The sequence below is a fragment of the Epargyreus clarus genome, unplaced genomic scaffold (assembly GCF_041222505.1).
Source record: "Epargyreus clarus isolate Ecla_fem2 unplaced genomic scaffold, WU_Ecla_fem_2.2 ptg000031l, whole genome shotgun sequence".
NCBI lineage: Eukaryota > Metazoa > Arthropoda > Insecta > Lepidoptera > Hesperiidae > Epargyreus > Epargyreus clarus.
The window spans coordinates 6851422-6863394 of NW_027332236.1; the positions used below are offsets into that span (position 1 = coordinate 6851422).

General features: G+C 37.6%; 1 long non-coding RNA gene across 1 annotated transcript; it reads left to right on the forward strand.

The window, feature by feature from the left end:
- Window positions 1–6065: 6065 nt before the first annotated feature.
- On the forward strand, window positions 6066–11621 carry LOC140754739 (uncharacterized). The gene is made up of 3 exons (XR_012103697.1): window positions 6066–9221; window positions 9315–11084; window positions 11425–11621. It is a non-coding gene; the product is annotated as an uncharacterized LOC140754739 (long non-coding RNA).
- Window positions 11622–11973: the final 352 nt, after the last annotated feature.

The following is an 11973-nucleotide window of genomic DNA, read 5'->3' on the forward strand; positions in this document are numbered from 1 at the left end:
CAAATAGTTTATAAAAATTTAAAATACAAGTGGGTGGCTCGACCTTCTGTATTGGATGAACGAACCCGGTATTTTTAAACATTTTAACACCTGCTCAGTTCGCGAACTTTTAAATTTCAGATCGATTTGTTTGGTTTACGTTTACGGAAGTTCTTGTAATGAATTGCGAAATAGTTTGGTGGTAGAAACCTTTGTGGTTCGATTCCGGTGTCATCGCTACACCTATTTCTGCTAACAGCAGTGTTATGCGCTGCTGTGTTCTGGTTTGAAGGGTGGTAAGGGACATACTTCGAGGCGTTCCAGCTTAGTAGGGTAGCCGCGTATCTATGGCCGATCTTAGGTAGGAATATCTAATCCTATCTGGGATTGATTACAGATGTTCAAGCGCGGCAGTAGTCACTTACCATCATATGGGCTGAATGCTCGTCTGCTGGTCCTATACTATAAAAGAAGTCCTATATTATTATTTTGTCTTGGGAGCACATATAGCACTAATAGTAATTTTAAAAAAATGTGTTGCTGCCCTAGTTCCAATTTGGCATTTCGACGGTAGAACCCTTTGTGATTCGAATCCGGAAAACCCAATGCCACTATTTCTGCCTTATCTATGTATGCCTAACCTTACAGAAATGCTGTATTCCGCTTTAAAAGGTGTCCCCTTAATTAATAAGTGTAAGCTAATTACTCGTATATATTACAGTTACGTTTAAAGAAGCATCGTATGATCATTGGGGTTCAGTATATCGGTCCTTTCTATATCGCAGAGGTATGCATGCATGTGTCCCTGTAGTTTCGGGACGAGAATAGGACTACGGTGTCCCCTGCCTGTCGTAAGAGGCGAGTAAAAGGGGGCTTCCGGGGTTGCGGGCGGCAAGAGTGGGAGCTCGAACCGCCCGGTAAGCGACCCCGGGAAGGGCGACGGTATTTGTGGTCGCATACCGTCGTACGCACCAGACGGTGTGGCGAGCGTCAAGCTCACCTGGGCAGAGCCCGACGGGGCAACACGCTAAGAAGACTCCGATTGCGTTCCTTTGGAGATCCCGGAGCCCTCTACGCAGCGCCGAGGACGGCCACCGGGGCGATTTTAGTGCGGTAAAAATCCCACATAACCCTGCGTCGCTCCCACGGCGCCGGGTAACTTTTGAAGATTTCCCCCTCATAAACAAAAAAAAAAATGCATGCATGTATGTATATATTTGCACAAAAAAGCATGTAGTCCTGTTAGTAGGTGGTCACTTCCGCCTATGGACATCCATAACTAACTCTATATAAAACAGGGGTGCTACCTCATGTCGATCGCAGATACGTTGAAACTCCTGAGGACTAAGTTAGCTGAAAGTCTAAATCAGCCGAAACGCAAAAACTACTCCACGCTCAAAATAGTTTTAGCGGTAGTCCTTCCCCAATCAAATAGTAATTGTACCTTCGTTAACCTTGGGCCCACAGAACCGATGACACATCTATGGACAACAATGTCCACAGTCACACAAAACAGTAACCCTTTATTTCCATACAAATTCTTATGAATGTGACGATTTTACAACCGTACATGACCTACGTGTACAGTGATACTCTACAGAGGTAGGTAAGTGAATTGGGCAGAATAATCGTTCTTGTGAGTAACTGAGGTGACATCACCACTGCATCGTACGCCTTAACGCAATTTATTTATATAAACCGGTTAGCTGATAGCGGACTGTTTCAGTTTCTGTTATTTAAACAGTTGCAATAAGGAGTGGTAGCTGTTACTGCTAAACTAAGTCAACCACCAAGGTTTTGAAGGTGGTAGAACCCTTTGTGGTTCGACTCCGGCGGCACCACCGCCACACCTATTTCTACCTAATAACAGCAGTGTTAGGCGCTGCTGTGTTCCGGTTTGAAGGGTGTGGTAAGGGAGACATACTTTTCTGAGGCGTTCCAGCTTAGTCCTCAGGGGTAGCGGCGCATCTGTGGCCGACCTCAGGTAGGAATATCTAATCCTATCTGGGGTTGATTACAGATGTCCATGGGCGGCAGTAGCCACTTACCATCAAGTGGACTGCATGCTCGTCTGCTACTCCTATAGTATAAAAAAAAAAAAAAAAAAAACCCACCAAAGGAGAGTAAAGTATTGAAAGGATACTCTGTGGTTCGACGCCGGCGGCACGGATCTTATTTTTTTGACGAGTAATAGGTACCTTCAATAGGTACCCGACGCCATGGGAGTGACGCCGGGTTATGTGGGACTTTTACTGCACTGAAACCCCCCGGTGGCCGTCCTCGGCGTTTGGTGGCGAACTACGGAACATAACCGGAGTCCTCCTAACCCGATACCCTTCTATGGGGCTCTGCTCTGGGGGGAGCAATTTACGCTCCTCTCACATCCCCTGGTGATTACAGCCATATGCGACCACACAAACCCCTGTCCTTCCCGCTTGCTAGACATTTTGAGCTCCCGTCTTGCCGCCCGCAACCCCGGAAGCCCCTTTTAGTCGCCTCTTACGACAGGCAGGGGATACCGTAGCCCTATTCTGGTCCTGGTATTACAGGGACAGGCGCGGACATACCTTTGCCTGTCTAATAATAACAGTGGGATTGTTGTGAATTGTGAACAGTGAGAGCTGCTGTGTTCTGGTTTGAGTGTGATAAGGGAGACATACTTTTCCGAGGCGTTCCGGCTTAGCCACTTAACATCAGGTGGACTGCATGCTCACCTGCAACTCCTATAAGATATGTAAAAAAGTAATACTCATGGGCATTTTTATATCTTTGTACAGAGAGTTTCGTAGATCAAATATAAATTTATGAGCGTGTCCGAAATACATAGGTTCTGAAATTTAAAGTCCAGGAAAAACATACTGTAGAATTCCAGTATGTTCGTGTTTAGCTTCGGTAAGCCAAAAATGCATTCAATTCTTGAAATTTGAGTAGAAATTATTGAATTATTGTGTATAGAAGTCTTATCTGCCAGTTTTCGAACCGGGATAAACAGTACACAGTATGGCAGTTATAAGAAAGAAATAAAAGCAGAAAGAAGCAGGATTGTGGTGCTTTCTCGATTAAAGCACGATGTTTTCTAGTTGTAACAAGAACATAAAATATTCCGATAGAAATGACTATGTTTTGGGATACATTTTCTACGATAGGTAATGCAGGGTATTAAAAATTAGTTTGTATCGAATAACGTGTCATTGGATACTACTTAACTTAAGATAGGAACAATATAAAGACAGCTCCCATCTGCAAAAGATAAGTAATTTATGGGATCTTTTTTCAAATACTCCAACCCATTAACATCTGTAAACTACCTCTGATAGGATTTAACTCCTGCTTTTAAACGGCAACAGATGCATTTGTACCTTTGCGGGCTAAATTGGAAGCCAGCTATCTCTCTTACCACACTCTTGAAGTCGAACACAGCAGCGTTTAACACCCCTGTTATGAGGAAAAAAAGCGGTGGTGATGCCTCCGGCGTCTAATCGGAAAGGGTTCTGCCAACTTCGAAGTGCAATATCTTTTTATTTCAAATGTTTCTATTACTATCGAAGCAAAAATAAAAGAATGAATTTAAATTTACTGCGATTTCCTTGTCACATCGAAATTTTGGTACATATTATCCCTACATTATCATCCCTACTATCATTATTATCCCTACATAGAGACGTTATTTAACTCGTAAGATAAGGATTTTTCGGATCTTATGTGTATCTCTTTGCCCGAAGAAATTTTCATAGCGATAAATACCTACCTTCCGTATTATTGATAGTGTTCATAATCATGTAATGTTTATTATAATGCAGTATGATAAATAAAACGTATCTGGATTATTGATAGTCCTTATAATAATTTAATGTTGAATATAATGCGGTATAGTAAAATAAAAAATATCAAGTATAAGTAATCTACTGTTCAGAGATGTGGCAATGTCTTTTTAAGGGTAGCAGACGAGAATGCAGTCCACCAGGTAAGTGGCTATTGCCGTCCATGGGCATCTGTAACCAACCTCAGATAAAAGATTAATTTCCAACCTGTGGTCGCCCAAAGATGCGCTGTTACCCCTGAGGATTAAGTTTAAATACCTTGAAAAAGTATGTATCCCTTACCAGAGTCCCTTAAATAGCGGTAATTATTTTTCCGTAGATAAAAAAAGATGGTATGCAGGGATTTTCACGAAGATAGTACCTATGCATAGAGTTACATAGATGTGCTATGTTACCGCAACTTATAAGGATAAACTATTTATAAATATGTAATTTCAAGTGCATTTTATTCTTATAACGATTATTGAATGACTAATTTTCTTTTTAGAACCGTATAGGTAACTAATGAAAAAATGAAAGCCTTGGAAGAAAAAAATTGGTAAGACTTTTTGTGGTTCAACTCCAGAGGCATCACCGTCAGACCTTTTTCTGCCTTTATAACAATAATATTAAGCACTGCTTTGCTTTGGTTAGTGGTAAGACATAATTATCCGGGTCGTTTCAACTTAGTCCTCAATGGTAACAACGCGTGGTATACAGTGGTCACTTGGCAGGTGGTCTGTATGCTCGTCTGCTACTTCCAAATTAAAAAACAGATTTCGTCACTTTAAATGTTTTTTAATGACCGAAAAGGCAGAGATAATCTACTCGTTAAGAAACTCGGCCTCTCGATCGAGGGGTCCGAGGTTCAAATCCCAGGCTCCTCCCTTTCGAAACGCACCTCATTTTTGAAAATTATGTCCGTATAAGAAATTAATATCACTTGCTAAAACGTTGAAGGAAAATATCGGAAGAAAACCTGCGTACCTGAGAGATTTATAAAAAAATCTCAAAGGTAATTGAAGTCTACCAATACGCACTTGGCCAGCGCGGTGGACTAAGGCGTAATCGTTCTCATTATGAGAGGAGACCCGTGTCCAGCAGTGGGACAGTAATGGGTTGGTGATGATGATGAATTTCCGACACAAATGTTTATTTACTGCTTTCTTGAAGATCATCTTATATTATCTTGAAGATTATACATACTCGTAGATGGTGCTTTGAGCTTTCTTAAACTTTCTTTTTATAGAGTTTTAATTTATTTATTTAAGGCGCCGTTGGTAATTTATTTTGACACAAGGCCTGTATTATTTTATCTGGAGGCACGGCAGTGCCTCCGCCAAGTCGAGCCAAAAGAAGCGGCACGGCCGTACCATACTTTTCCCGAAGCAATTCGGCCCATTTTTGACCCCCTGTAACTTCGTTGCATATGAAGCTAGAAGCCTGAATTTTCAGGAGCCAAGCAAGCATTGTATAGACACGGTACATTTCAAATTTCATTCAATTTGAACCAGTAGTTTAAGAATTATAAGTAGTTAAAGTTCGTAATTTTGTCACTCACTCACTGACTGACTGACCGATCATCAAAAGTTTAAGGCACTTCCAGCAGACATAGAAGGTTGAAATTGAGAATACAATTAGTGTTTAGTATATAACTCATGGAAAAACTAAAATATTTTGCAATTTCTGTCCAGTTATCTAGATACACCAACTACATTAAATAACGTTGTATCCTATATAAGTTATATAGGATTACAAAGTTACATTTGCAGTTAATGAATCTGTGTTTCTGTCCGCGAAATGTACGAGTAGTAGGGGAGCCCATGATGTTAAATGGGTAGAAACTCGAGTGTCAATAGGACGTATACGATTGTGTAGATTACACAGTGAAGAAAAGGTTGTGTGATATTTTTCGATTCACCGTGGGAAATACTCAAGGCGCGGCAGGTTAGTGATAGAGTATATATCTCTGATGCCGGAAATATGTTTATTTGCTGGTTTGCATAGGGGGACAGCCATACGAGAGGTAAAAATGGAAAAAAAAGTAACCAGCACATTAGATTTTCAAAGGGCATATGAAGTTACCCCAGATGAGTCCCCCATTCGAAAGACTGACGATTCGATTCGAAAGACTGTCAGTGACTCTTCGAAAATGCAAAAAAAAACGTTATCTTGGCACACTCGAGGGCGTAAGATTATTATACAGGAAATTCCAGCTGATGTTTTACTTATCATAACCCTTCATCTGACGATTTAGCGGAGGGGATTTTTATACTGACGATTTGAAAAAAAAAATAGAATGAGAATATATAAAGAATAATGTATTTTCCATAAAATTTGCCTTTTCCTTTAGTTTGTTGTACACCATTACTTTCCAGGGATCCATGCTAATAAATGGCGCTATCAGATAGTGCATATTTTCTAGCATTATTTCCTTCGTATTAAAAAAAATACCGCACTCGAGTATGTCCAGGTATAGATTTTTTGCAACCTTATTACTTCCTAACGCCGCCCTCAAACCATCAGATTATAAATTTATTGTTTTCAGCATGTAATTAAGCTACTATAGATAATACGATTTTTTATTAATAGTCTGATGGACTTCCCTGGTTGAACCCCCCAAATGGATAGTTTAAGATACTCTATAGGATGTAAGGTATCTCCCATATCTTAATCTGCCGCGTTCGAGTCACTCTCGAAATCCCGTCTTGGGCTCCCCTACTATTATAGGCGACGTCAATTGTTTTTATTCTCGAGACAAAAGACGTTTTCAATTCCAACTTCAATTTAAATTCAATTCAAATAATGGGTGAAGTGCGAATCGAACTCGTACACTGAGGGTTCCGTACCACAAAAAATATTTGTTTATTTTATTTTTTTTTTACTAATTGATGTTATAGCAGCCATATAATGCATTGTGAACATTTCAAATGAAAAACGCTAAAAAATAGCAGGTCCTTATATGTTTGTCTCTGTAGTTCCTGGACTAAAAAAGGGTTAGATACGATATCCCGTGCCTGTCGTAAGAAGCGACTACAAGGGGGCTTCCGGAGTTGGGAGTGGCAAGAGGGAGCTCGAACCGTCCAATAAGTGTCCCCGGGAAGGACGGCGGTATGTGTAGTCGCATACCGTCGTGAACACCGGATAGTTTAGGAGCAGCGAAAACTGTTCTCCCAGGGCAGAGCTCGATCGGGGCATCGCGCTTAAAGGACTTCTGTTACGTTCAGTCGGAGATCCCGGAGTTCTCCAACAAACGTTGAGGACGGCCACCGGAGGATTTTAGTGCGGCTAAAGTCCCACATAACCCGGCGTCACTCTCACGTCGTCGAGTACCTTTTGAAGATTTCCTCCTCATAAAGAAAAAGAAGGTCCTTGTATGGCAACTCTCCTTTATTTGAAAGTTTTTTGGAGTTTACTCCTTAAGAAACGATTTGAGTTATAAGGCCCGGTACGGAAATTTTATGAGGAGTAAAATCAAGTGTAACACGAAAAGTTGAGGCGTTACGTAGAAAGAGACAAACATATATGTATATCTGTAGGATTGCACGTGTAAAAGAATGAGATGGAATACATTACACAGCGTATCTCATTCTCGGGGTCTCCTCTTTGCGCGATACTTCGTAGTCTCACTGTATAGTTCACTACCTCCAGTCTGAGAGTTGAATGTGTGCGTATGTTTGTACATGTGTGTTGCGCGCCTGCGTATTACGAAGTTCTACCACAACTTGTATACTGCTGCCGAGTACAGGGTATGCATGCTGTATAATAAATGCATATAGTAGCATCTATTGTAGACATCTATATATTATTATTATTATTATTATTTATATTATTTTGTAACATACTTTATGTAATACGCATTATTGAAGTAATATAAATAATCCGAATAATTACAGATATATGTTTGTTTCTCTTATCATTTTAGCAGATGCGTTCATTTACCCTTTTTTCTATTCGATATATATCATAATTATCGTTCGTAAGGAGTAAACTCCAATCGTGCGTCGTAGCTGACACACACACACTTTTTTGAAAGTTTTTCTTTTTACTTTTAGTACTTATTGTTAAAGCGGCCACCATTATACATATTCCGTAAAAATTTTAAATTTCTATCTATTAAGGTTCCAGAAATAGAGCTCTATGTCAGACAGACAAACGGACAGCTTAGAAATAGGGTTCCGTTTTTACCCTTTGGGTATGGAATCCTAAAAAGTTATATAATATCAAAAACATTCCGAATTTCTGACAAATGTCATGAGAAAAAAACTAGATGTTACGGCTAATGTGCCTAAATCAGTTAAAACGCAGATAGCTTGCCCACTACCTAAAGTACAAAACGAAGATTGTATCAATTTTCACCCCTTGACGTCGACCCGTGCATGCCATGATGCGTCGTCGTGTCATGCATTTACGACAAACATTGTATATTTTCACGAAACAATATCGCTTTGCGGCACGATGTCGCTATGTGTCACGATACGTCGTCGTGTCGTAAAAAGGCATGTGTTTTAGCCCTAAGAACAAGTCTGAAAAGATGTTTCGAATTTTAACTACATAGTTAATCTGCATATTTTCTAGCTAATCTTAAGTCTAGTTAATGTGTATGCTAACGTATTCTACAATCTAACGGTAACATACACAAAATACAATAACTGTCGTGAGGTTTAGCAACTGTCACCGCATTATAAAATAATAATAAGTTTGTTTCCAAGGAAACAAGTGTTTAGGCAAAGGAGATGTTTCATTTTCGGCCATCTCATGTACATTATAACTAAAAAACACGAATAATTTGTATAATTGAAGAAAAATACACATATATTTTGATAACCTAAAGTATTCGTGTTTAAAAATATTTAAAATAAGCAATCCTCATTGAAATATTAAATATGGCGGAATACTGTCAATGTCAAGTACTGTCAATTTCAAAACTGTCGATGTCGGGAACCTATGTGTACCCCACACATAGGTTACTATACTCTTTGGATGTCGGTAATTCTGTATTTCGCTGTTTTTGTCGTAAAGTTATTGTTTCCTTAGTACTTTACAACCTGGCTTTTGTTTTGGGTATCCCGTCATTATTTCTGAATTTAATTAATTATTTATAATAATAATAACAAAACCACCTTTTAAATAGTATCTGGTTTTATAGATGTAAGTGACATGTCGAATTAAAAAAGAAGAAGTTGTCAATTTGATATGCGTAAAAGTGGATATATACATATTATAATAGTGGACTCCAAGTGACTCCAATGTAAACGTTGAATAAATATGTAGGTACTGATGAGAAGATTCCATTTTAATCCTGAATATGTTTCTGCTCTGTGCTGCTTACGATTATGGAGTGATTCTACCTTACTTGTTTACCCAACTTATGTTTTATGGACTCTTGTGATTTTCGTGCGATCGCTGTGGATTGTGTTGACAAGGATTCAATATCATCAGGTAAAATATACATCAGTTGTTGTATTAATCGTGAAATAATCGTAAATAATTTTAAACTACAGAAGCTAATCTTTTTACATTTCTCTTTTTTAGATAATTACATTAGCAAGACAAGAACATTCTTGGGATGACAAAATCAGTTATTATTGCAACTGCATCGCTGGGCAACGAACCGTACTCGTAGGTAGTTGCGCTCATATTATGCCCATTGTTTGATGTTTGGGCTGAGCTCGTCACAGGATGAAAATATTGATAAGGGAAGATATTTAAAATGAATAAATAATGTATCTAAGTGAAGAGTAAGTAAAATATGATCAAATGTGTACTTAAAGTTGTTTTATTTACACGCTTAAATATTTTAACGAAAATAAATTGGTATAGAAGTACATATTTTGGTATGTTTGTTTTAAGTCAAGATTTATGAAAGTAAATATAATTAATGTTTATCAAATATAGGCCTTGTTTCTCAATACACACAATACAATGTTTATATATCTACGCCCATTCGCGTAAAAAATATATTAAAAAGTATATAATGTATATAGTAAGTTAAAATAGAATGACAGATGACATTATTACGGTAATCACTACCGCCATGATGTTTTTACACTGTTGTGTTGCAAGTTTAAGTGTAAATTATTGTTTTTTAACAATTAAACGAACATGATTTGAAGAAAATTAACCCCCTTCTTTGCAAGTTTTCTTAATTTTTAATATAGTGTACAAAAGGTGTCCGGGAGCCCATACATTTTGAAACATCTCCTTTCGGCCTTATTGAGCATAAATAAATGTCTATGAAAATATTTTTTATATGTAAGCACATAAAAAATACAATGTTCACAATAGAAAATCCCTAATAACTTCTAAACGGATTACCCTAATTACACAATTCCTTTTGCCCTATCCGTTTTAGACATAAACCTACCAAATGGCATTAAAGACAAACCAATATATATACGAACAAAAAATCATGTTTTCAACTTACGTAAGATTAGGTACGTAACATTTCAACGCAATATTACAAAAATTTAGTTAAGTTCGTTTCAAATGATTCGTAATAGGAAACTGTTATATAAATCGAGCTTAGATATCCACTTTATAACATATTCTTGCCATGATCACCAAAAATATCAGCTCCTAGTGGCTTGATAATTGATAGCTATAAAAAAACGAAAATCCACAGTTTAACGTTGAATTTAAACAACCGTCCATTGCACAATTAGGGTATTTTATTTTGCTCCGTTGCTTGTACAAAACAGTTACAAACGCGTGTCAGAAATGAACTGACAGTCGCGCACGTATGCGCTCGAGTCCCCCCGAGATAAAGAGTCGGTAAGTGGTGTCTACGTGTGCGTTACTTCAGCCCACATTGTATGAAGATTGACTTCTGTTAGTTTTTATTTTGTGTTAGTACCTACCCGGAAAAAACGTGGAAATTATTATAAGAAACCTTTTTAATATAAATAATTTTAAGTATGAATTTGTTAGCGGTGAGTAAACTTACTGAAAAAGGATTTACTGTTAATTTCTTGAAAAACGGTTGCACTATTAGTAACTCTATGGATATTATCATCGCAACTGGCCACAACGTAAATGGTATATATACAATTTGTCAAATCACCGATATGTAATTTGACAATGTCAAATAAATATTGGCATAGAAGACTAGCCCTTATTAATCCGGAATATATGCGAATTTTAAAGAATATTATGACTGGTCTTGATAATGTGAACATTACCGACGGATATGACGACTAGTAAGAAACCATTTCCAAACCTCTGAACGCGAACGAACGATATACTGGAGATCGTACATACAGATTTATGTAGTCGCATGGAAGCTAGTTCACTCAACGGTTCAAGGTACATGTTATTATTTATCGACTATTATTCTCGAATGACACGATGAATGTTTATTTTCTAAAACATAAGAGTGAGTCTTTAAGAAATTTCAAAAATATAAAGTGTTGAAAAAGGAACTAGCAAGTCGAACAAATGTATGAGATCAGATGGTGGGACGACATTTTGTAATAGAGCTTTCAATATTTTCTTATCAACAAATGGAATTCTACATTAAAAGGCGATACTGTATACCCCTTAACAAATTGTTGTGGTTGAAACAGCTAACAGAACTATTATTGTATATGCGAGAAGTCTAAAACGAATGTTATCATTATTAAATAAATATTTCATTTCATTTCAGAAGTCAGAAGTCTATTATAAATTGAAACTAATTTGAGCAAGAGCAGTAAATACTGTGGTTTATATCAAAAACCGGAGTCCGACGAAGTCAGTGAAAGATTACCAATGATTTTTGTCGGATATTCAGAAGAAAGTAAGGGATGTCGATTATTTAATACGAAGACACGTTAAATCCCAATAAATAAATCACAATCAGTAGAGATGTTTTTAGAAGATGTTTTTCCTGAGGATAACGGGCATAATTTCAGTTGTCAAAATAGTAACTTTTTTAGATTTAATTTATTGTCATGTTCGAATGAAAGTGATGATGAATGGCAAGATTATTTACATAACTACAAAGACTACCTAAACAATTTAATTGCCTTTAAAAAATCTGTTGTTGAGATTCAACTAGTGGAAGGTACCGGAAAGGAAAAGAGTAGAAATATCTACAAAAAGGAATGAGATGCCATCAAAAACAATGCTTGTAAAAAGATCCAAGTCTCGCCATTCAATTCTTCTACCGTAAAAAGTCTTGAGATCTATGTAATACCAAGCCGGTAATGTATGC